Source organism: Pelecanus crispus, chromosome 14 (assembly GCF_030463565.1).
Source record: "Pelecanus crispus isolate bPelCri1 chromosome 14, bPelCri1.pri, whole genome shotgun sequence".
Lineage (NCBI taxonomy): Eukaryota > Metazoa > Chordata > Aves > Pelecaniformes > Pelecanidae > Pelecanus > Pelecanus crispus.
Window position 1 is genome coordinate 9,089,364 of NC_134656.1, and position 24,816 is coordinate 9,114,179.

The 24,816-nt window shown below is 42.8% G+C and overlaps 1 non-coding gene across 1 annotated transcript; it reads left to right on the forward strand.

Annotated features, from left to right (window-relative positions):
- Positions 1-1,411: 1,411 nt before the first annotated feature.
- Positions 1,412-1,485, forward strand: TRNAI-AAU (transfer RNA isoleucine (anticodon AAU)). The gene has a single exon. It is a non-coding gene; the product is annotated as a tRNA-Ile (tRNA).
- Positions 1,486-24,816: the final 23,331 nt, after the last annotated feature.

The window sequence follows — 24,816 nt, forward strand, 5'->3', positions numbered from 1 at the left end:
CAAGTTCCTTCCAAAAAAAAAAAAGGAGGGGGTAGTTGATGCTATTATTGGTGTCCTATTGTAGTTGTAATAAAGAAGTCTACTTCTTCAATTAATTTATTGCTGGTTGTCCCTGAAACAACAAATACCTCAGACTGCTTCTGCGAAAAGAGTCAGCAGGGAGCTGACTGACATCATGTGAATGTTACAATTCCCCCAACTAATGCCAAGATTTGAAACCACATGGATGTTCTCAGGGAGATCACAAGGATTTGCTGCACTCCTGTGAGGATTGTAGGACCATGAACCAGCAAATTATTACAGTAAACCATAAATATAATATATCAATCCATAACAGACACAATATTATTCCCCAAAAGCATAGGAACATCAAGCTCACTTGCTGAGTTCAACAGCCTGAAGGCCTTCACTTTACAAATACAAAAGAGGATAGTAAGAAAATATAATTAACTATAATTATTTATTATATAACTATTATATAATTATATAATATTATATTAGCATATAACTATTATACTATAATTAATTATTAATAATTCGTTTATCCTTTCTTTGCTGAGTTTTTCATATAGATTCATATAGACTCATATAGACTGAAAGCAATAAAGAGAATAAGATTTAAAAGAACTGGGGAAACTGCTACTTACTTATTTTATAGAATCATAGAATCATAGAATCATAGAATCGTTTAGGTTGGAAAAGACCTTTAAGATCATCCAGTCCAACCATTAACCTAACATTACCAAGTCCACACTAAACCAATCAAGGGTAGACTAGACTAAACCATGTCCCCAAGTGCCATGTCTACCTGTTTTTTGAACAATTCCAGCGATGGTGACTCCACCACCTCTCTGGGCAGCCTGTTCCAATGCTTGACTACCCTTTCTGTGAAGAAATTTTTCCTAATATCCAATCTAAACCTCCCCTGGTGCAGCTTAAGCCCATTTCCTCTCGTCCTATCACTAACTACTTGGGAGAAGAGCCCAACACCCGCCTCACTACACGCTCCTTTCAGGGAGTTGTAGAGAGCGATCAGGTCTCCCCTCAGCCTCCTCTTCTCCAGGCTAAACAACCCCAGTTCCCTCAGTATGGATCAAACACTGTCGTATGTTCCCAGCTCAGGGTTTATTTTTCTATCCAGGTTTTCCAACATCAGCATGACCTCATGCATTGATGGAGCAAAAGACCTCAGAACTGAAGAACCTCCTGTGCATTTTCATTAGCCCAGAGCCACTAATACTATCAATGCGAATCTGCCAGTCACCCAAGAGGTGAAGTTTCTGAACGTGCCTAATTAATGCAGAAGTATAAATTCCATTTCAAAAGTGACTTCATTGCATACAGTTGGCATTTTTAAGGTATTTAGACCCTGAAAGATGCAGACAGGCGTATACTGGAATTTTCTAAGGTAGCGGGGTTAGCTCAGTTGGTTAGAGCGTGGTGCTAATAACGCCAAGGTCACAGGTTCAATCCCTGCTCACTGCAGTGGGGTTGGGCTCAATGATCTCTCAAAATCCCTTCCAACCCAAAGCATTCTATGATTCTATGATCTACCAATTACATTATATACAAAATTATATTCAAGTAATTACCCAAAAGGTAAGGGGAAAGCTGACTTGAGCTACTAGTGTTCTATTCTTCAAATCTCGCTTTCAAAATGGTTGATAAACTGTTCTTAATTTTGATGCAGGCCAAAAACATGGCACATAATTCCACTTAATTTAATGTTGACTTGACCATTGTTATCGAAGCAAGTGCAATAGCACACGCACATTTCAGGAAAAGTTGGAAAAACAAACGTGACATGCAAAAAAGAGCATGATGATTTGATGAAAATCACCAGACTTCACCAGTGATGAAGAGAAAGGCTCAGTAAGAGCTGCAGAGGGTGGAGGAAGCTCCAAAAGGTATTCAGTTAGTGAGTGTGATTATTGGTGATTCAGTGTGCAGCAAACATTCTCAGCCAAATCTCTGAGCAGCATTTGGGAGCACTGAAATGAGAGAAATGCCAGTATTCAAAAGAGGGCCAAAGCGTAGCAGGCTGGACACCTGTCCTGGTTTCGGCTGGGATAGAGTTAATTTTCTTCCTAGCAGCAGGCATAGTGCTGTGTTTTGGATTTAGTAGGAGAAGAATGTCGATAACACACTGATGTTTTTAGTTGTTGCTGAGTACTGCTTATGCTAGTCAAGGACTTTTTCAGCTTCCCATGCTCTGCCAGGCGCACAAGAAACTGGGAGGGGGCACAGCCAGAATAGTTGATCCAAACTGACCAAAGGGCTATTCCATACCATATGACGTCATGCTCAGTATATAAACTGGTGGGGTTGGCCGGGGAGCAGCGATCGCAGCTTGGGAAACTGTCTGGGTATCGGTCGGCGGGTGGTGAGCAATTGCATTGTGCATCACTTGCTTCGTGTATCATTATTATTATTATCATTATTATACTGTTACTATTAGCATTACTATTTTACTTTATTTCAATTATTAAACTGTTCTTATCTCAGCCCAGGAGTGTTTCTCACTCTTACTCCTCCAATTCTCTCCCCCATCCCATCGGGGTAGGGGGAGTGAGCGAGCGGCTGCGTGGTGCTTAGTTGCTGGCTGGGGCTAAACCACGACAACGCCGCAGAGTTTAAAAATAGGCTGTTGGATCCTGCTGGATCCGCTGCTTTGAGGTATTGCTCATGTGGAGCGTGATAGCCTGCTCCACTCTCCTTTCAGCCACACAGCATCCTTCCCTGCCTCTTCTACCCTCCCCTGTGCTCCTGCAGCCAAGCAAGATGGTGTTTTGCATGCTGGAGGGGTTGTGAGGTGCTGGCTGGTGAAAGGGAGTTAATGGGTTTTACAGTGTTTGCAGATGCACATGGATAACCAGATAGACTAGGCTCAATTTTCAAACTGTCCCTCAGATTAACAAGTGAAAAGATGCAATCACAAAACATAGCTTTTGAACTCAGTGTAAATCAATAATTCAGCCAAAATTATAGTTGTAGCCCAATTAATAATTCACAAGTGCCCATACAAATGTTTAAAATTATTTTTATCAGTACTCAGACATGCAAACCACTCCAGTGGGTAACACTCACATCTGATTCCTGATGTGGAAATACCCCGCTGCCTCCAGGATCACATGGTATAGAAATAAAATGTTAAGCATATTCTCTTACCTGGGGAACACTTGATGCCTTTCATTATTCCAGTTTTATATTCATTATTAATCCTTTCCAGATCATTTCTCAAGCTAATAGCTCCCCAATTACATATAGCCTTAGTGACTACCAAGAGCAGTGAGCGGATTAATACAGTAATAATTCTAGACACATCCATTTCCCACACATAAAGAATTTTAGTGCCACAGTTACCCGAGGTCTTTCATTTTTATATGAGTGATCTCAAGCAAAAAGAAGGAAAGAGGAGGAAAGATTTGCTTCTGACATATGATACCTGTTCAGCACAAATATTTGAAACTGTGGGCTTTCCCTGGCATTTATCTGTACACTTTGAAGTCGTACCTAGACAAGGGGCACCAGAAATACACGGTCTCTATTTTCATCTCAGGTGAAATGTGAATACAGCATATAAAACTATTTCTGGCTGTATTATTTAACAACATGGTCAGATAGGAGTTATTAAATGAAGTGTTTTACTGAGCAACACCAATGTGTGATGACTAAGTAAGAGGCTAACTGATTTTAGTCATGTCATACAAGCATAGCAAATGGCAGTGTTTATTGTCCTACTAGCCAAATCTTCATCAAGCCCCCCATAATTAAATCTACATATTAGATGCTCCAGAACATGAGCCTGAACTGGTATGGGAAACAGACCATAAAGAGCCTTTTTTTTTAATCAATGCATGTTCAGAATAAGACACAAACATTCATATATTTGCCAGCACTTTTACTCTTTGTGCAGGTGACTGAGCAAAATCCATATACCTGTGACAGCTCCTTCATCTAAAAGGCAATTTGTACATACCTGCTCTAAGTACTTCTACAATTGCACCATGTGCGTAGGCTTTAAGGGCTTTGATCTTCCACATATTCAAGCATGTGTTTTAGTTAAACACCTGCGTCACCTCATTAGTTCAATGGGAACTATTTGCATCTAAGTGCATGTAAATGGGTGCATGCACAGGTATTGAAGCATAAGATTTAGCAATGCTGATGTGTGTGCATTTTTGCAATCATATTTTCAGGGAGGAAAAGGTTTTATGGTGGCCTTCAATCCTGGCTCACAGTACCTCATCACGGCAGAAAGGAGGAGGAATGGATCCCAACCAACATAAAAAGCACTCCCAATCCTCTTGCTGCTTCTGGCGGCCATCTCCTGCACAGAGGCTGCTGGATGTCAGGGAGATCCCAGATGAACAGCCACCGCATAAACAGCAAATCCATTGCACCTTGGAGACAGATATCAATGTTTCTGAGACACACCAAATTTGTTCACTGATCTGATGCAAGATGCCTATCGACTGAATGAGATGTTTTCAGAGATGGGGTGTGTGTGCAATTGCTCCATTCACAATGGTGGGTATCTCAGATTTGTTTTATACAAACTTTTGCATAAATACAGAGATCCAATACAAGATGTTGTAGGTTTCTTGCCTTCGACCTAGTAGTGTTAACAGGCTATAAATAGGATAAATCAGAATTCATAGAAAGATTGCTGGAAACCTACTTAAAAATCTGAACCATATTTGTTTTATTTCAGTTTACCTCATGCACCACTAAATAAACAAAGATTGCACAGAATGTGTGTAATCCACAGTAGTACCTAAATCAGTCTTCTTCATTTGCATGTTTTACTTTCAACTTCTGAGATATATTTCTATGCAGAGAAAAATAAAAGTTACTTTCATTCTCCTTAAGCCCATTTTTATACTTTCCTATGATGAATTATTCTTTTAATTTGGAGTCTGGAAAAGAGACTGAAAAGCTATTTTCTACAGGCTGAAACATCATTGTCAAAGTAAAATGAAACCAAATCATCAAATCATCAAATCATCAAATCTAGAGTTTTTTGTAAGTGTAAATGTCTAAAAGAATTCTGGTGGAGCTGTTGTTCTGGTGGAGCTGTTGTTCTGAACCATTGCAGCAGGTAGTGATGGTAACAAGACTAACAATGATAGAACCAAGCAGAGATAATTTAGCACACGTATCTTTTTATTATTGCTATTGGAAATGTCCCTGGTCTCTATAGCAGCATCGCTGTGGATAAATATTTCCCTTCTTTCCTTTCCTTCTGTAGGTAAATTTACATTTTTCTCTTTAGATAGCAACTATCATCCTAGACACTAACTGTCATATGTGGGCCAAATTCATCCTGGAGTGAAGCCTTCAACTTACAAAAGGTTTAGTCAAGAAAGTATTGGATTAAGTAAAATTAAAATGCAGCAATTCTGTTATCATTATTCTGCTTAATCAGAAAGTGTTATAGGCATAAGAAAAACAAAATTTATGGGCCAGTAAGACCAGACTCTAACCCCAGATGTTCTGAACTTGGGGAGAATGTGGTCCCAACATTCATTCCTCCGAGTGTGCTTTGCAATTTACTTCTCTTAGACCTAAGCTGGAAGATAACATTTCACAGAATTTGGGCCCAGCTGTCGCTCTTCCTGCCCCTATAAATCACACCTGTCTGGAGCGGCTATTGTGGTTATGGCCAATGACTGGGATTGGCATGATGCTTCTGTTCATTCCATATCAAACCCACAGACACAGAAGTTCAAGAGAGGATCCAAGACCCAAGGAATCTTGTCTCAGGAAAAACACCTCTGCCCATGGAAAGAACTCAGTATATGGAATTGTGTACTGCTAAAGATCATGGAAATTGTGCATCGCTCGCTCCTCTCCTTGGATGGCAGGATAGGAGAGATGCCACAAGATGCTTAGCCATCAATTTGCTAAGCACTGCTCCAAACACTATGTGGTGTTTCATGTCTCCTTCTTGCTCAGTATGTTATCCCTTTGGCATCCTGCCACCTTTGTCATAATTGATTATAATTTCAGTATGATGAAAAACTTTGGACAGACTGTTCTGAGTCATGGCAGGGAGCAACTGAATTCATTCTAAAGGTCTAATTTATACCTGCCAAACTTTATGCATACAGTACAGTGAAAAAGGACTCAAAATGATAGATACAAATAAATGACTTGTGCTGGAAACTTAAGATGTGTTCTGGCTCAAGACTCAGTCTTGATTTCTTTGTTTTATTACGTAAATAATTTAAACAGAAGAGAATTCTATATTCAAGAGGGGTGCAGGTAATTCTAGGACTGATGTGATGAGTCTTTCACAAAATAAGCGTTATTTACTGGAGGGGATTTTTAGATGGTATTAAGAAAGGCTTAAGAATGCCATAAACTATGCATATGGCATCACACTAGTAAGTTAGGCTATAGGAGAGCAGTAAGAAATCTACCATATGAGCACTCACAGGGAATACAACAGATCTTCCTCTAGAATATCATCAGGATCTGGAACTATCCAGACATCATGGGAGAAAAAAAAAAAAAAAATTGGAAAGGTTTTCCTGCCCAAAGTAGTAAGGATTAGCATCCATGGTAGAAGTGATGCTAAAACCTTGCAGCACTGGAGGATGCATCTCAAAGCCCAGGGGCAACAGAGCAGGTGTGTATGGGCTACAGGATGAACAAGGAAAAAATTCTCCTTTTACAGAGAGGACTGGGCAAATCTTAGCCCCTCATAGTGCATTAGGGCTGCAACTCTACATAGAGATAAACCCATCACATCAGCTTTTAAGGAGTAAGTCCTGCTCACAGCAGGAGACACAATCATTTTCCAGGAATTAGAAAAGCTACTCATATACTCAGAATGAACTCTTACTCTGACTGCAGCAAATAATCATTCCTGCCCACAATACAGCATCAGATAGGGAAGTTTTTTAAGGAAGTTTTTAACAAGTCTCTATGTGATGACTTTCAGAGAACAGATAATTGGATGTGTCTCCAGGTCACTGACTAAGTAGTATTACTTCCAGCTACAGAGGAAAAGACCAACCACAATTTCTGTAATTAAAAATAAAATCAGTATATACTCAGACTCTTTCTAATAGACCACAAGCCCATAACAACAAGCATTTGTCAACTGTACAATTACAACATTGAAATTTGATCTACAAATCAAACTTCTGGGCAGTTTATCAGCATCTCAATCCAGATAAGCTTAGCTGATCCCTGGAAGCAGAACAATCATGTTCCACAGAGCTCCCAGGAGAGACGGCGCTATCCACCAAACCACTCAACAAGCTGTCAGTGAAGGCTTCACTGAGCTGGCAACGGAGCAGCCAAAACCCTATTCTGCCCCCAGAGCAGCAGCACATTTTGCAGGAGGAGATGGGGATTTCTATTTGTTGAACAAAAGGAAAGTCTCAGGATGTCATGGCATCCCACTCCAGACACCGCTTGAAAACGGATGATTTATTAATTAGACAAATCCCTGGCTAGCCAGATGCAGTCTCCACTGAGCTGCTCTGAAGAGTACCAAGCTCCACAGCTGCAAATATGACCTGCTCCTTTTGGCCTCTCAGTACAGCTCTACTCCATAAAGGGTAATAGCACAAATATCATCATCTTAATGCTACCTTTAAAGTCCTTGTCTTCATATAAACATGGTGAATGGGATTTATTGAAGAGAATTGGACCCAAGCAGTCCATCAGCTTTTGGTGTTCAGAAAGCCATGGACATCCTGTAACACTCTTCTTGTGTTTGTTTTGGCAGATGAGTCTAACAAGATGCCAGAGATGAGAGAAAACAAACCTAAACTTCCCTTTGCTGGAGATAATCAGCCTCAAGGTCTCACCTCCACTGTATTTCAAAAGAAGGCAGCTCCAGAACTGACTCTTCACATGCTGCTTGTCTTGCATAGTTGTACTATGTTAGCCTGTGAAATCCTTACAGAAATACCCATACAGCCTTTAGTGGGAACATAATTAAACTGCTGAGGAAATGTTTATACTGATCTAATTTATTCTTCTTCCTCCCTAGTTATGTCTGTACTGGTGTAAAGAGAGATTGGACAACGCTAACATGACTAGTCTGAATTTCTAAGGTACCTTTGACTGTAAAGCCAGGAACCAAAATAAATGCAAACAGAATTCAGTACAAAACATCCATAAGTATATCCATAAAAATAACTGACTGAATTAATTATTAAAGTAATTTTATACCCTTGACACTACAGATTGCAAAACTACCTAAGTGACTCTAAAATAGCCCTAGCAAAGCACTTTTGAAAATCCCACACTGCAATTACATTCTGTTTTACATCTCCTGGACATTAAACACTTTTCATGAGAGGACGGTTAAGTCACTTACCGAAATAGAGTAGATGGTATCTCTCCACCACACACTGTGTTGATGCTTGAGTGCCCATTTTCCAATTAAATTGGTGCATTGTAGTTTTATCTAGCTGTCTGACAGAAAAAGAGTAGCTGCCAAGAACTCATTAATATCTTTTTATCAATGTACTAACTGCTAAACTAGGATTTGATTAGCAACGTAATCAGACGTTAAAATTATGACAGCATTGCCGAGATCATACAGATACTGAAAAGTGTGGAGATTTTTCTTATGTTTGTAAAAAATAAAATAAATCTTCACCTTCTGTAGTCCTAGAATGCCTGCAGGTACAGGGGAGTAGCATGACCTTAAACTGTATTTGTTCCTACAGAAGAACTATCCATTTGTGAGTTATTTCAACAGATTTGTCAAGACAGTGCTGTTTTCACTATTTTATGAGAGAAATAACAAATGCTAACATTGTTCTTCAATTCCCAACAGCCCCGACAACCAACAGAGAACTCAGTTGTTCAGTGCAAACACACCCCCCAAATCCCCTTCCTTGCCAGATTAAACACAGAAATGGCATAAAGGACAGATTTATTTGGCCCATGCTGGAAAATTACTCTCCTTTATTTGTAGTGTGGCAGCCTCTAGGAGCCACAGCAGTGGATCCGAGCCTCACTGTATGAGGACAAACAGAATTAAGAGTGTTAATTAAACCACAAGATGCTTAACATGTAAGCCAAAATACATGCCAAATAAGAAAGAACTATGATAATCTGTGAACTTCCATTCTGTCCACACTGTGCCAAAAGACGTCACCAAAAGCTATGAATGCTACAATACTTAAAGAGCAAGAGATACAAAAAACCTCAGAGTCTGTTTGAAATCTGGCTCAAGATATATCTGTGACCCCACACCAGTTTTCAGTGAAACTAAGGGAATTTTGACATGAATTTCAATGGGGAAAACAAGCAAAAATTTGCCCTGACCAAACTCCAAAAGTATGCAACTGAAGTCTGCTGCCTAGAAGGGGTTCCTAGCAGGAAGCTTGAGCTGTGTACAATTATAACCAAACAGGAAATGTCAAGAAATAATATTTATTTTTAGATAAATCCATGAGTTTCAGAAGTTCAGTAAATGTGAATGACTAATGCATAGTAAACCACCAGTGAAGAACCTGGTTTTATTCTTATGATTTCTACAAGAATTATTTTTAGAGCAACATTTCATAAACTTAATAAGAAGGAAAAGAATCTTATTAACTAGAAAGCTGGTCTACATTTTGTGGCAATTTTGCTGTAAGCAAGACATACAGCTGAACAATAATTAGGTATAATAACTACATTATGCATGTCTTGCTTCTTGTATATGAGGTTCCATTTTTGAATTATAAGAATTAAACATTGCTTTAACTTTGAATTTATCTACCCGCCACCATTGTTTTTTTCACATGCTAGGAAAGCCAAACCTCTCCTTGAGATAGCTTGCCTGGACTCTACTGCGTTTTTCTTTTTTTAACTGTTAATAATTTAAGCAGCTATTGAATCATAAAGAGATTAAAGTAATAATCTGAATTTAGCAAAAAGGATGTTAAAGTTCACCATACAGCCTTGAAAGTATATGGGAGACATTTATTAATTTAGAAGGAGAACAGTATTATGGTGCTATATATAGTTTAAAAACAAACAAACAAACAAAAAGAAACCCACAATAACCCACAGGGAAGTTTTGAAGCAGGATCAAAAGTCTTTATTTTACTTACAGGTAAAATTGAACTAGTTCCTTTATTAGTAAAATGTAATCAGTCCCATAAAAAGGGACTACAGAGGGGTGACTTCCTACATGCAGTTGGGGGTCTAGCTACAACATCGAATACTTTTAAAAATATTTTAGATGAATGCCCATTACTCTTCTTTAAACAGATATTCTTCTGATGGGATAAACATATACATTGTGGTGATTAATGACTACACATTACCATGGGGTATTTTCACTAACAGGTTTCCAAAGATTTGTCACAGCAGGTCTGTGTAAGCTACAAGCACAGTGCTCCACCTGCAGCTCCTCATTCCTCAGACAGCACCCGTGCAAGCAACGGAAGACCCTAGGGACAGCAGAGTCCCAGTCCCCTCATGAAAATAAAATCCTGTGCAAGCTGGGCTTTTATTGCAACATCGAACCTCTGTCTTTAACTTCAGCAACAATGGAAATTAAAAATAATAATTTGAGTGTAAGTAGAAGGGTCAGATGTCCGGTGTGTGATTTTCCTCATCCACATCAGTAGGACCCAAAAGCCATCATGCCAACTGACAGTGTTTATAAAAAACATTGTAAAGTCTGCATAGAATCATAGAATAGAATCATAGAATTGTTTAGGTTGGAAAAGACCTTTAAGATCGTCCAGTCCAACCATTAACCTACACTACCAAGTCTACTCTAAGCCAATCAAGGGTAGACTAGACTAAACCATGTCCCCAAGTGCCACATCTACCCGTTTTTTGAACGCTTCCAGGGATGGTGACTCCACCACCTCTCTGGGCAGCCTGTTCCAATGCTTGACCACCCTTTCCGTGAAGAAATTTTTCCTAATTTCCAACCTAAACCTCCCCTGGCGCAGCTTGAGCCCATTTCCTCTCGTCCTATCACTAACTACATGGGAGAAGAGCCCAACACCCACCTCACTACACCCTCCTTTCAGGTAGTTGTAGAGAGCGATAAGGTCTCCCCTCAGCCTCCTCTTCTCCACACTAAACAACCCCAGCTCCCTCAGCCGCTCCTCATAAGGCCTGTGCTCCAGACCCTTCACCAGCCTTGTTGCCCTTTTCTGGACACACTCCAGCACCTCAGTGAAATATCAGTGAAATTTGTATCAGTTATAAAGTTCCCTGCACCAGCCAGGCAGTCCAAGTCCTCAATGACCGAGTTCTCACCAAGGGATGGTATTCTGGGCTTAAACACATTACAGAGTCACATATGTGGGAATTTCACAGTGCTGCACCTTTTCCATGATTAAAGAATAGAGGATATCTGAAAGCAACTCTCCTCTCAAAGTATCTGCAGCGGTGCCAATGGGTGCCGGGTCATTTGAGGGTTCCCTGGCATTGACTAAGGCACGTGTCTGTCAGGCAGGTTTTGTGGCAGCTGTGCAGCAAGCAGGCAGAGCTCACCCTATTCCCACCCCCTCTGGAGGGCATTTTTTCCAAGAGATGCAAATTCACTCCGTGAGGCTCCTCGGAAAAAATGACTTCGTTCACAGAGAACAAAAATATCACAGTCTGGCTCTGAGTTTAAGGGACTGCTTTAAATTTTCATTAGAGATGTGGAATTGCACTGAGCCACGGGAAGCAGAACAGTGGCGGATGGTCAAAAGCCACGTCCATAGATTCAAACTGAAGTTCCCTGCCCTGATTGATTGCTTACCACTGTCAAATATTTGTCTTTTTTTTTTTTTCTATAGGTCTTCAACCACTGATAAAGTCTTTTCATCAAGAGTGCACAGCACAACTTCAAACATGTAATCAAACATTCATTCACCCACCGCCGTATTTAACAAGCGGAGTACAGATACAAAGAAACAGCAAGATGCTGTTCCCGACCAACAACGCCAATGGCAAGAATCTTTTTTTCACAACTGCATGCAACAAATAAGCACACTGAATGTTTGCATAGTAGCATGTTTCATCTGAGCGCAAAGTTACCCCTTGTGCACACAGAAGTGGTAAATTCCTACACAAATGGCCAGTCAGCTACTTTCACTATTATTTGGGACTATAATTATAGTAACTACTACTATTCTGCTACATGCAGAATGATCTACAAGTCCCACTGAGCTCATTCAGGGCTTATTTTGCAGTTTATTCTCCAGATGGCTCCCTTTCTAAAGGGAAGATTTCCAGCGGCGAACATGTGCATTTTTTTGCTATTGAAAATGATCTGCTTTCGCAGACACAAGAGTCAAAACTACTGAGGGAAAATAAGCTCAGGCTGTACAGTAATTTCACAGGTGTTGCAGAGTTAAGACAGGAACTCAGATCTCTTGCATATCTACTAGTGTCCTATCCACTGCCCACTTGTGCAATTGCACGTGCAGTCATGCTGCTGGGCGAGCAAATTAAGTGCTTGCCTCTCGCTGCGCTGCGCAGAACAAGGTCACCTGGGTGGGCACAAAAGCTATACCCATTCGTACCAGCTACCTGCTCGCTTAAACAATACAAACTCCCCAGGTTCTAATTTACTCTTTGCTTGGTCAAACCTGAAAGCGTGGGGTTCCTCTGGATGAGAAATGTAAGGATTAGGCCTTTATTAAGTATTGTGTTCATTTGCAGAAATATTGAAATGTAAATCGTTTCAATTGTACTGTGTACCCACACCTTTTTGTAACAGCAATTACAGTAGTCATGCATGATGGTTTGTGCCAAATAAATTTTTTCTTCCATATTGTCAAAATCATTTAAAAAACTGCAACACAAAATACGTTATTGTATTAATCAAAAGTATTACGACTAAGATAATTATTTCACTTTCACTGAATGTATCACGAGTATGAAAAATTGACTGAGCTAGAAAAAGAAATCTAATGGAAGCTCATCTCCTCTTCTTAGCTATATCTTTGAACAGAAGTGAATGCCTGAAAATTGCGTGCCTGGTCCCCTCTGGTGACATTTTGACAGTTTGAGGACTCTATCACCGGAGAACAATTGGTAAATTTAGTTTGGCATTAAGGACTCTCTCCCTCTTGAGGTGTTTCGTACCACAGCTTCTGTTTTGAAAGAAAGGCCATTTGGCCTCTCTATTTCTTTTTCCTGTCCATGACAGACAGAAATTTAAAAGGGCTGACAGTAAGAAGTCGTTAATTTGAAAGACTCACATTCAAATGGAAACAGACTAACAGAAGGGAATGGCTGACCCCAGATTTCTCCAGTTTCCTTGCAGAGGGCTTGGAGTCTGACACCCTGGAATTTCACCATGAAGTAAACCCAAGAAACTAGCCCTAGAGAAATAAAGGTTAGGAATATGGATGTTTAGCTATGAGTTTATCCAATGGAGAGGAAAACTGACAGGATGAAGAGACACTATTTTTTTGGAGAAGGTACCATCTTCTGTCCTGGCCATTCTTGTGCCCTCGTCAGAGCCTACTCTCAGCCCCAAAATATCCATGGGTGAGGGCGAGGTGGAGGCAGGGAGCATGCACCGCTGTGCTCTTTGCTGCCTGCAGATTGCTCCGTTTGTCACAGAGGTGGTACACGAGTTTGTTCCCGCTGTGCCTTGCCCATAAGGAGTGAACTGCAATTAGATGGGCGGGATGAAGATGGGTGCTGTGATGGAAAGCTGTGGTTGTGTGCTGCTGTGGGAGTCCAGGGGAGCTGGGTGGCGTGAGCCTGTTCCAGCAACGGGGAACGAGAGAGCCCCTGCGGTGAGCTCTGCACTCCCCCCAAGACCAAGCAAAGCACAGATGTGGGCGGCTGGGACCCAAGCTTCCCAACCTGGTGTCCACACCAGCAACGTCCACAAGGCCCCAACAACCCTGACTGGGAGTTGCCTACTCGAATTCGTATTTGCATCAGTTAGGCTCAAAGACACATTCCTAGACCCACATGCAAACTATATGAGTACACCCACATTTTTTTCAGTGCCTGAACATAGGAGAGGAATGATGATTTTCTTTGACTAATCTGAGGCAAGTGGGGTAATGAAGTATTTAGGAGCATTATCTGTTCTTACTCATAAAGCTGAACAACACTGATGCTTAAGCACATGCTTGGGAAGGCAGTTCTCAGATTCTTGCAAGGCTCCTTCAGTTCAGTAATTGGAAAAAAAAAGTGATATGTTTTTGGAAGTCTGCCAGAGCCATGATAAATAATACACTGTCCCTGATAGTTTCAATACAGCAGTTCCCTGAAACTCATTTCAGCCAAAGAGCTTTCCTCTTCTGTAAACACTTTTGCTGGTCTTGTTGGTACATGATATAAATGAATTATTTAAACCCAGCTGAAGTACTGCATTTTACCAAGCTTTCTGGAATATAAATATTTTTAAATCTGGTTCTCTGATTATGTGCCACACACTTACAGTTGCATGCCTAAGCTGAAAAGGAATTCAGAGTGACAGGAGTCACCTGCATGCAGAAATTCTCCTGTTTACCATTTGCTGGTGTATTAACCACACAGATTAGACAGAAGTTATGCAAAATATATGCATACAGATATTCCTCTCCTCACTCATGCATTTACAGGATTTTCCAAGGTTGGATGCAACCTGAATTGGAGTAGAGGGCTGCAATGCCAAGCACTTGAGACATATCATTAAGTTTAGGAACACACGCTGCTCAGGCCAAACTAAACCCCTGTGAAGCTACTCAAGTACATCCATACCTCTCTACTTGTTGAAATTAAAAGGAGTTTTCTGCACAGCTGCACTCCTGGCTTCTTTGTATTCCAGTTTTAGATCCTATTCATTTCCTAATTTCTTTGTGGAGTATGACTTCATGCTGATTCTGTTTTTCTGTCCACCAATGTATACTACTCAGAAACTTTCCATTTTTCAGCACAGTAGACCATAGGTATCAGTACACACTAGCCAGCCAAGGGATTATTCAGAATATTTATCAGCGTATCTGCAGTGGGGTTATGGGGGAGGCTGACAGCACAAGGCACCAGAGTAAAATTTCAAGTGTTTGTAAATTAATTTTAGTCACATCGGCCACCTTACAAACATAAACAACATCTACAGAGCTGCAGATGGAGGAGGTATGTGTTACTCTTCACTCCTTCAATGCCACGACTAACACGATACAGACGTGCAGAAGCTCGTGCAGGAGTTCTCCCGAATCGTTTTCACCAAGAACAAACAGAAGCAGAACAGTAGAAAAGCCTGGTTCTGCCCATGCACAAACACAAAACTCACAGAAAACTATACAAGGAATAAAGCTAAAGGGAAGCTTTTCTCCAAACACAAATGTCTGAGGATTTGTTTAATGATTAAAGATGAGAGTAAGATGTCTAAATTTAATCCTCCCTCTGCTACAGACCTCTGTGATCTGGTGCAGGTGATTCCAGGTGGGACCCCTCTGACCACTGCTGTGGGCATCAATGCCAGAATTACCGACGATTCCTTCCAGAGTGAATTGAACCCGGAGTGACCCATCGAGACAGACACAGTTTATTTATGTACCTTAAAGTGGGTAACCACATTTAGTCAAATGCATCTCAATTGGCAATAAAGGGAGCGTAAGGTGATTAAATTGTCACATTTACCTCGAGCAAGGCAGGTGAGGAAATCTTTAGCATTCCTTGGAAAAAGGCACCAAAACTAACATCGCTGCAGTGGAGACCGGGGCTTACCTGCTACGTGTGCTCGAGGGGAGCTGCACTGAGAACTTTGAGACATGCTCGGAACAGCGATTCTGAGGCCTTTAGCCAATTTCTTCCGGCTGGCAGAGCCCTTCACTTCACTGGGGAACTGCAGTAGACATGAGCGATGCTGCAATGCAAGTGCGCATCTGTGTGGCTGGGAGGGACATGTCCCAAACCAGGGCATGCAGAAAGCGTGTGGATCACGTTCTGTCGGCATGCTGAAGGCTTATTCCAGTGCAAGGAGGGAGTGAAAGATGTGAGGAGCATGAAAATACGGGACTGTGGATTGCTGAGTCTAGTCCCCTGTTATTGCAGCCCTGTAATGTAACACTTTTGGATCTAAGCACCTCTGTGAATTCCAGCAAAAGACAAATTGCTATTTTAACTAGGTTATATGTAATAAAATTCAGGGACATGTTTTGAAGCTTTATCCATGGGAAAGTGTGCTACAGAAGCGCTGCATTAAGAGTAATGGAGCTATTCATGAGAAAAGACACGCAAAGAGCAAGCAGCAAAAATGCCCACATAGGCCATAAATCAGCAAAGAAATGTGTCACCGTGCAGTGACAAGAGAATAGGGTCCACCTGCAGCTAGCATGCATGCAATCTGCTCGCCTTGAGGGGACAGATCTCCCCTCACAGCCGTCACCTTGAACTCCTCAGGGGAAGGTGACAATGGCAGTAGCATTTCAAACAGTAATTACCATCGAAACACAATCGTTCAGGCTGGAAGAGACTTCAGGAGGTATCTAGTCTGGCCTCCTGCACGAGGCAGGGTTAGCTATGAGAGCAGACTTGGTTGCTCAGGGCTTAATCCAATTGGATTTTGAAAACCCCCAGGGATGGAGACAGCACAAGCACTCTGGGCTGCTCCACTGCTTGACTGTCCTCATGGGAAAGAAGTTTTTCCTTACTCTCTTGTTTCAATTTATGTCTGTTATCTCCTGTCCTCCTGCCATGCACCACTAAGAAAAGCCTGGTTCTATCTTCCTGATAACCTTCTTGCTGATTTTGGAAGCTATTAGGTCTCCCCGAAGCCTGCTCTTCTCCAGGCTAGACAAGCCCAATTCCCTCAGTCTCTCAGCAGAGCACGTACTCTGTCCACCGACCATCTTGGTGGCCCTCTGTTGAACACACTCTAGTTTATGGATGTTTTTCCTGTCCTGAGTGCCCAAAACTGGATGCGGTATTCTATAAGTCATCTAACGAGTGCCAAGGAAAGGCAAGTAATCACATCTCTTGATCTGCTGGCTAAGCTCCTGTTGCTACATCCCAGGATGCCGTTGGCCTTCTTTGCTACCAAGGCACATTGCTGGCTTGTGTTCAGCTTGTGGTCTACTGAGACCCCCAACTCCTTTTCAGGAGAGCTACTGAATACTACCATGCCCAGCATCCCATCACACAATAGCTGTTGTCTGAAACCAGGCGAACTGCTGCGTAGAGTGAACACAGAGGTCCCACTAGTGCCCACAGCTTGAGAATTTCAGAGCAAACCATGATCATTACCTTAATCTTTAGCCACTTAAAGCCCTTCTTTTCCAGTAGGACTGTCACATTGAAAGGGCTGATGGAGCTGAAGACTGACAAAAATCCTTCCCTGTGGACAGTGCTAATGACTAAGTGGTTGCTCTCTCTCTTACTCCCCTTGACAGTCTGTACCCAATACCAAAATCATAAGTACAGGTACCATTTTCTTCCTATAATAGCAGAAATCAAGGTACAAATGGATCTGGGTATAAACAGACACAAAGGGACAGATTTCCTTCTTTTTAAAGGAACTCCCTTGTTCAGTGTGAGAAAACCACTGACACACGGCAGACGGTAGTATGGGTTTTGACATGTTCTTTTTTTTAAGACCTTTTTGAACCTCTATGCAACAGTAGTCTGTGCTAACCACTTTCAGCCTAACATTTTGTGTATACATTATATAGCATCCTTAAAAGACAAAAGCATTAAGTTTTCTAAGACCAGGTGAACAATTTGCCATCCATAATTTATTCAAAGCATTTTGTTTCTATCTCTGTTTACAGAGTTTTTCTCAAGCAGATGGCACTTTTGTAATGTTTTCATTAGTTAAAATTTTCTGATGAATAAGTTCTGTGAATAATCCTTGGTCGGTAGCTTGGTTTTGAAAATCCTCACCTTTCAGCCATGTAGATATTTAAGTTCTGTTTTATAAGAAACGAATTTAGTCTCTTGCTTTGTTTGGAAAGTGAGAGGTGAAAGGTGCTGTGAAGTTGAAATACCTTGTTTTGCTGGCAGCACTGCTCCTGACTGCAGAATGATGCTGGAATTATCTGCAAAAGGCAGAGAAACGACAGAACAGGATTTCAATGTCAACAATCAAAGGAACAGAAGGAAAAGCAGCCACAGACTGCAAAAGTAATGAAAGTGGGATTAAAATTTTTCTCTGCTAATTCCTCAAGGAGCACAAAGTAGTAGATTTACTCTCGGAATCCTCAGCCAGTTCGCCAGGCAGTCAGCTTATCGCTACAGAAAAACTGCTAGCGCGCTGCTTGTTATCTTCAAGGGCATGTACCACTTTTGTTTTTCACATGAATTCTGCACTCATGAAGGATGCAGGCAAGACATGCCTATGCCTGAAGAGTAAAGACCTCCCTTTGCCAGAACAGATTTAATATCGGCCGCAGCCAGTGACCTCACACCTGACTTTTATTTCTTATACCAATGTCAATGAAGTCCTTGACCTCACCCGAATCTGCCAACCAAGTGTCCAAATGAGGTGGTGATTTCTACAGTGAGCACCAAGCAAGTTGCGGGACATGTATATTTACACTGACCATTGAGTAGTAACAATTTTCAGTCATTACTGCTCCAAACTGGATTTGAAAACTGCTTACTTGCAGTGGATAGTTCTGCTCTCTATCTCCGTGAGCTGCTCTTGGTCTCCAGATGTTAATGAGATACTGATCCAAATAGCATAGTCCGGTGCGATTCATTAAATAGTAAAAAACTGCATTGATCATACGGGGCTACAGCCAGTCCTGATAGCTGTTTATCTCACCTTTTCTTTAAATCTTCACTGAACAGATTTACAATCTCCTTAGATTCCAGCCACTCACACAGTAATAGTTTTGTCCGGTTGGTTTGGTTTTTTCCTGACATCTAAAGTAATCTTCCTAATTGCACTTTAGTAAATTGCTTTTTATCCTACTGTTGGTGGTCACAGAACAACTGTTTACTGTCATCTTTATAAATGTGTTTATACATCTCAAGACAGTTGCCATGTCCTTACGTTATGTTTTCTTTTTCAGATCAAATAATCAAATTCCATCTTTCCTTGTAGCTTGCATTTCCAAAGCCTCTTACAGTTTTGGTTGCTATTCTATCTTGTTTGCCTACATCTTTCTTTAAGAGTAAGTGTAATGCTTGAAACTGGATAGAGTGCTTCAGCCAAGTCTGACTAGCGCTAAATGGAACAGAAATAACGCCCTCCGATGTCTTACATATGATCCTCCTGTTACTAGAGCTCAGAGCAGCATGACTATTTTGCAGCACTGCACAGTCTACGATCCACTGTAGTCCTAAGATTCTCTTCTGCAGTATTTTTACCTAACCAATAGTCCTCATCTGACATGTGATACTCCTTTCTATGTGGCATACTACACAATTTTTCTTCTAGGATTTTATCGTGTTGAGTTCAGACTGGGTCTGCAGTATATCAGGGTCATTTTAAATCTCAGCCTTGCACTCTGTGGTTGGAATCACTGCAAATGTCATAAAAGTGCCCTCTGTTCCATCACCCAAGTTATTACAGAAAATACCGACCAAAACTGTTCCCACATAATTGCCTGGGAGACCCTACTTGGTGTGTCCTTCCTCTTTGACAGCAATTATCAACAAAGGCTTTTAAAATACAGGCTTTCATTAACAAGATTATTACAGGCAAAAGCCAAAACTCTTTATACATGGCACTGCGGTCAGTAAAACCAGTTACCTCCCTTCTGCAGAAAAAGGCTGAGAGCCATGCTAAGAAACCTTTATAAAGTCAAATAAAAACCATATGCAGTATCAGGGAAAAAGAAACCCAAGTTGCCCACCGCCACAGTCGCTGACAGCCCTCTACACAACTGCTGTTTAACAGCTACAGTGGAAGGATATAAGCATGACTATTTCTGTATGCCCACACAACTCTGAACCACGGTCCAATTTAGTTTAGAAAAAAAGAGGTATTTTGCTAAAATTATCATAGTATAGGTTTTTCATTTGTATTACCATAGCAACAAAGGACCTCACTTGAAATGAGGCCCCCCCGCTGCTCTGGGTGAAGTGCACGATGCTCATACCAAGAGACAGCCCCTGTCCCACTGAGCTTAGAGGTGACTGTCCCCACCCCGCACCGAGGTGCGGGAGTTCATCTGCAGGAAATTCCCTCTAAGACCAGTGCCTGAGCAGGTAAGAAAAATCAGAGGTCAAAAGTATCATGACCTGTACCCACCGCGGGACAGGAGCACACGCGAGGGGGGTGGTCTTGCACTTAAGAGTCTGTGACAGAGCTCAAGCTGCTGGTTTCTCCTTAACCCTGGCACCAAGATTTAATTCACTGCTTTAAGACGGAGATCAAGTCATAGAATCATAGAATCCTGTGTCCACACAGAGTAGCTTCCCCCCAGACGTCAAACAAATTTCATTAAAAAGTAGAGCTACGGAACGCTCTCCAGACCTCTGGCAATCCATAATACCAGCGCGTTAATTGCCGCTGTACTCTGCAAGGGTGCCACAGGAATAAAGAGGAATAAAGCCCGGTTTCAGCTCTCCTGGAGTCACTGCTACGGCTCGGGGCGGGGGATGTTACGATTTACGCTGTAAGGGGCACTTTTAATGCCACTTCGCTGACCCATAAATCAATCGGTAGAATCGCCGCGGACCGGGAGAAGCACGGAAGTCTCACTGGCGGTGAGAGCGGCCCGGGATGCCACCTGCGGGCAGCCCCCGCTGCCCCCCGCGGAGCCGGTCCCGGCCGGGAGCAGCGGCCGCCGGTGCGGGGAGCGCCGGGAGCTCCTCCTCCGGCGAGGCCGGCCCGGGCCCGCGGGCGAGCGCGGAGGGGGCGCGGAGCGCTCCGCGCACGCCGCCGCAGCCGCCGCCGCCCACCCCCGCCGCCGGCCGCGCACGGGCGCGGAGCGGCCCCCGGGGCCCCGCCGCCCGCCCGGCCCGCACCGGCGGCCGCCCCCGCCGCCGCACCGCGCAGCGCCGGCGCAGCGCGCTGAGCACGGCCCGGCGCCGGCGCCCACCCCCGCCGCGGGGCTGCCGGCGGCCGCGCTCGCTGCCCGGCGCCGCGGGCGACTCGCAGGCAAGTTTCCGGGGAAACTTTTCCTCCGGGAGCGGCTCGGGGCCGCGGCGCCGCGGGAGCCCGGGGGAGCCGCGGGCATCGCCCCGTCTCGGGGTGGGGGGGGCAGAGCCCGGCCGGGGGGCGCCGGGGGGGCCCTGCCCGGGGCTGCCGCCGCTCGCCGCGAGGGGTGTGCGCGGCGCGGGGGGGGCGGGCGGCCGGGCGAGCCCGGGCAGGGGTTGCAGCAACAGGTCTGTTTTCTCCCGCAGCAGGGATGGAGGAGAGGGGCCGTCCCGCCGCGCCGCCAGCCCTGCCCGGCACCGGGCTGCCCGAACGGCGGCCGGCGGGCGAAGGGGCGGGCGCGGCGGGTCCCGGCGCTCTGCTGCGCGGCCGCGGAGGTGGCTGGCGGCGGTCGAGGCGGCTCCGTCGCGCTGGGCTCGCCGTGCTCCCGGTCCCCTGCCCGGCTCTCCCTCTCCCCGGGTCCCGCGTCTGCACGGTGCAGTATGGAGGCTCGTGTTTCCAATTCCTTCTCCTTTGCCTGATCTGAAGGTCCTTTATAGCTTTAATTTAAAAATAATTAAGAGATGTCTCTTATATTGATCTATTTACTGACTTCTGTTCGGTGGCAAATAACAAAGTTAACTGGTCTTGATAGGCAATGTATTTCTGGCAGATTTTTTTCATTGGAAAAGACTGGGGGGGGGGGGGGGGACACACGCGTAAAATAACTCTTCCATGACTACGTATCTCTTCATTTCAGCGGCAAAATATGTATCTATATAAATAAATGACAAATCCTGTACTTTTTAAAAAGATGTTTAAGGGACTGCTTTGAATGTGACTTACTGAAATTCATTGACATAAATATATTTCACAGCAGGCTAATAACTATAGTTATCTGTCCTAATGTATTTCAGAACGTTCTCCTGGGGATATAAGTTATCTGCAAAGTTATTTCACTTCTGATTGTTATCGGCAGAATAAGGCTCAGCTTTATAAAACCAAACACTGAGTAACGTATTTGCCATAATTCAGTTGTAGGTTGTCATAAGACGCCAAAAAGTAACACCGTCCAGATCAAGGAGAGCAATATGCAGACGTGGGCATATTTTTTCAGATTATATGATATTCGGGATAGTTTTGTTTCGTATTATACATTGACCTTTATAAGTTTTACTTTGATTTGGTTGGAAGTTCACTCTGCAAGCAGAGTTAAGTTTGAGATCAATTCTTACTACATAAAGAGCTGCATGAGTATAGCTTAAAGTATTTCAGGAGGGTACCCTGACAGTGTTGATACAGTACAGAAATCATGTGTCAGAACGTAGTTGAATTTAACACTGCTTGAAAATACTGCTTATTTTAGCTAAGGAGAGAATAAAGGGGGAAGGATCACTAAACTGTAAAGCAGTTTCTTATGGAATTCTTTCCAAAAAATCACTGTATTCATATTCTGTATTCACTGTATTCATCCTGCACTGAAATCTGAAACTTTTTTTTTTTTTAAACTAAATTTACAAATGGTAAAAAGCAACAGAGACAAGTTCCAGGCACTGGAATTGATAGAAGAGTCTAGGGAGGAGTTACACACCTTCCTTGCGTGCTTGTTATCATCCAGGCGCAACTTTGAATTGTCTGCATCACAGAGCAGTATCAGGACTCCTTGCAGGAGCTCTGATTACATCAGAGATGCACTGCAGAATTCAAAATACTGCAGAGGACACTGGGGGGGTGAACAACACTTGCAGTGGAATTTTAGCATGTTACTCATGATTTCTGTTTCTTTCCCTCAGAAGGGCATCTTTAATAATTCTTTCCCCATTGCCTAGGAGTCTAGCACCCTTCCTGAATTTCTGCTGAAAGTGAGGGCAGTACGGATTTCTAATTTGATTTCTTCATCAGACATAATGGATAAGAATATCATCTTGTGCAAGACAGATTTTTGAAAAGATGTTATATCTTGCTTCACATGCACACCACACCATGTAGAGTCACCAAGAGCCCTTGCTATGGGCCAGTTCTTCTGTATTACCATCGTTTCTAGAAGCCAGAACAACGATCAGGATTGTGTAATGGAGTAAAAGACAGTTCTTGCCCCAGTAAGCGTACAAACAAAATAGGAAATGATGCTCAGAGAGAAGTGATTTGCCCAAGGTGGGAACACACAATGAGCAGGGGAGCTGGAGAGGTGAACTGGGCTTCACTAACTCCCAAGCATTCAAAGGGCAGAATACTATCTCAGACAAGGAGGGATTTTACCATTGGGCCTTACTTAACCAGAGCAGTTTTATTTGAGGATTTTACTGCTACAGCATATCCTTAAAGTTCATCTGGTTTAATTGTTGGGAAAATTGTTGCTATAGGCTAATGTGTTTGTCCGACCTTATATTCCAGCGTGTTGTCTTTAATCCTTAATGCATTTCTTACAGCCACCCCCAATGTCATCAGTCTGCAATGTATGAATAAAAGTGTTTGCTTTGTTTTTAAGCTCAATAGCAAAAAACCCTTTCCATTAATTAGATCTCTTCCATCTTAAAGCATCATTCTGTAGAAGCACCTTCCAAAGGAAAGCAAGAAACGTACAGAGAAATGTATGGCTTTATTTTTCTCCTTCCTCCATTCCTTCAAGTCAGGCTGTCTTTTCTATTGGCCTTCATTTCCTCCTTATCATTCCCCCTTAGATATGATGCTATGTGTATCCGAGGCAAAGAACGTGTAAATAACACACGTACAGTGTCAAATACCGTGGCTGCCTACCTGGGATCTGTGGGCGTGCCAGTTGTGGTTATGGAAAAAGAAGGTGCCACCTTTTACAACTGCAGTCATTAAGCATGTTACACAGGGGATTCGTTTGTCCAATTTACTGTCTTGCACAGGTCGAGGAGCTGGAAGCGAAGAAAGAAATTCTTTTTTCTTTGCTCTGTTATTTCACAGTTGATACCTCAGGGTTACAGCGTGTGTCTGACACACGCAGCACATTTACATTTCCCTCTCCCCATTTCTTCCCATTGTGCCAACAATGGATGTGGTGGGAGGTCAAACCAGTGACAGAGATGAGCTGCCTCCTCATTTTCCCTGGCTGAGATTCAGAGGATAAGTTGTTGCTAACCAACGTCATCTGGTATTACAGAAGGGAAAATGGTTAACAGCTCCCATTTATCCATAGTCTTGTGTCAGTCATAATCTTTATTCTCTTTGAGCCAGCCCTGCCTTAGACGTAGTTGAGGCAGGGGCGAAAAAGCTTGTTTCTAAATAAAACAACAGTTGCTCTAAGAAAAGGAGCCCTACGTAAATATACATCAGGTAGCCCTGTTTTTCCATATCAGACCTATAGCTTGAACTCCCAGTGGCATTATTTCTACTGATGGTACCTTGGGAATGCTTTAACAGAAGACCAGCTCTGAGGTCATTAGGAGTACTTCATGTGATGGGACTATATCAGGGTAATTGCAAGTTCAGCTGTTCTGTGCTTCCTCTGTTCAACATGCTCTAGCTAGCACTGTCTGAGCCAGCTATCACTCTCCTCAGATCCCTTCATTTATCTCAGTCCTGAAGCTTTTCCAGTGGGCAATGGCAGAGTGCCGTCGTTTGTCATGAAGCTCCACTGATAATCCCAGTATTGGCTAGAATTTCCTAGAATGTGACTTTTTAATACAATTACGTTTCATGTTAATGTTCTTTCCGGAAAAAAAAAAAAAAAAAGATACTTTCAGGTCAGCGGGCCTTTGCTATGTCTTTCTTGAGGCAAGAGACAAACCAAAATCGATTGGAAGTTTATTTGAGTGTACGCCTGCGGGATTTGTCATGGTTTGCACCCAGCATTACTTCCAGAGGAGTTGAGAATTGCCCATCCCCTGCCGTGGGGA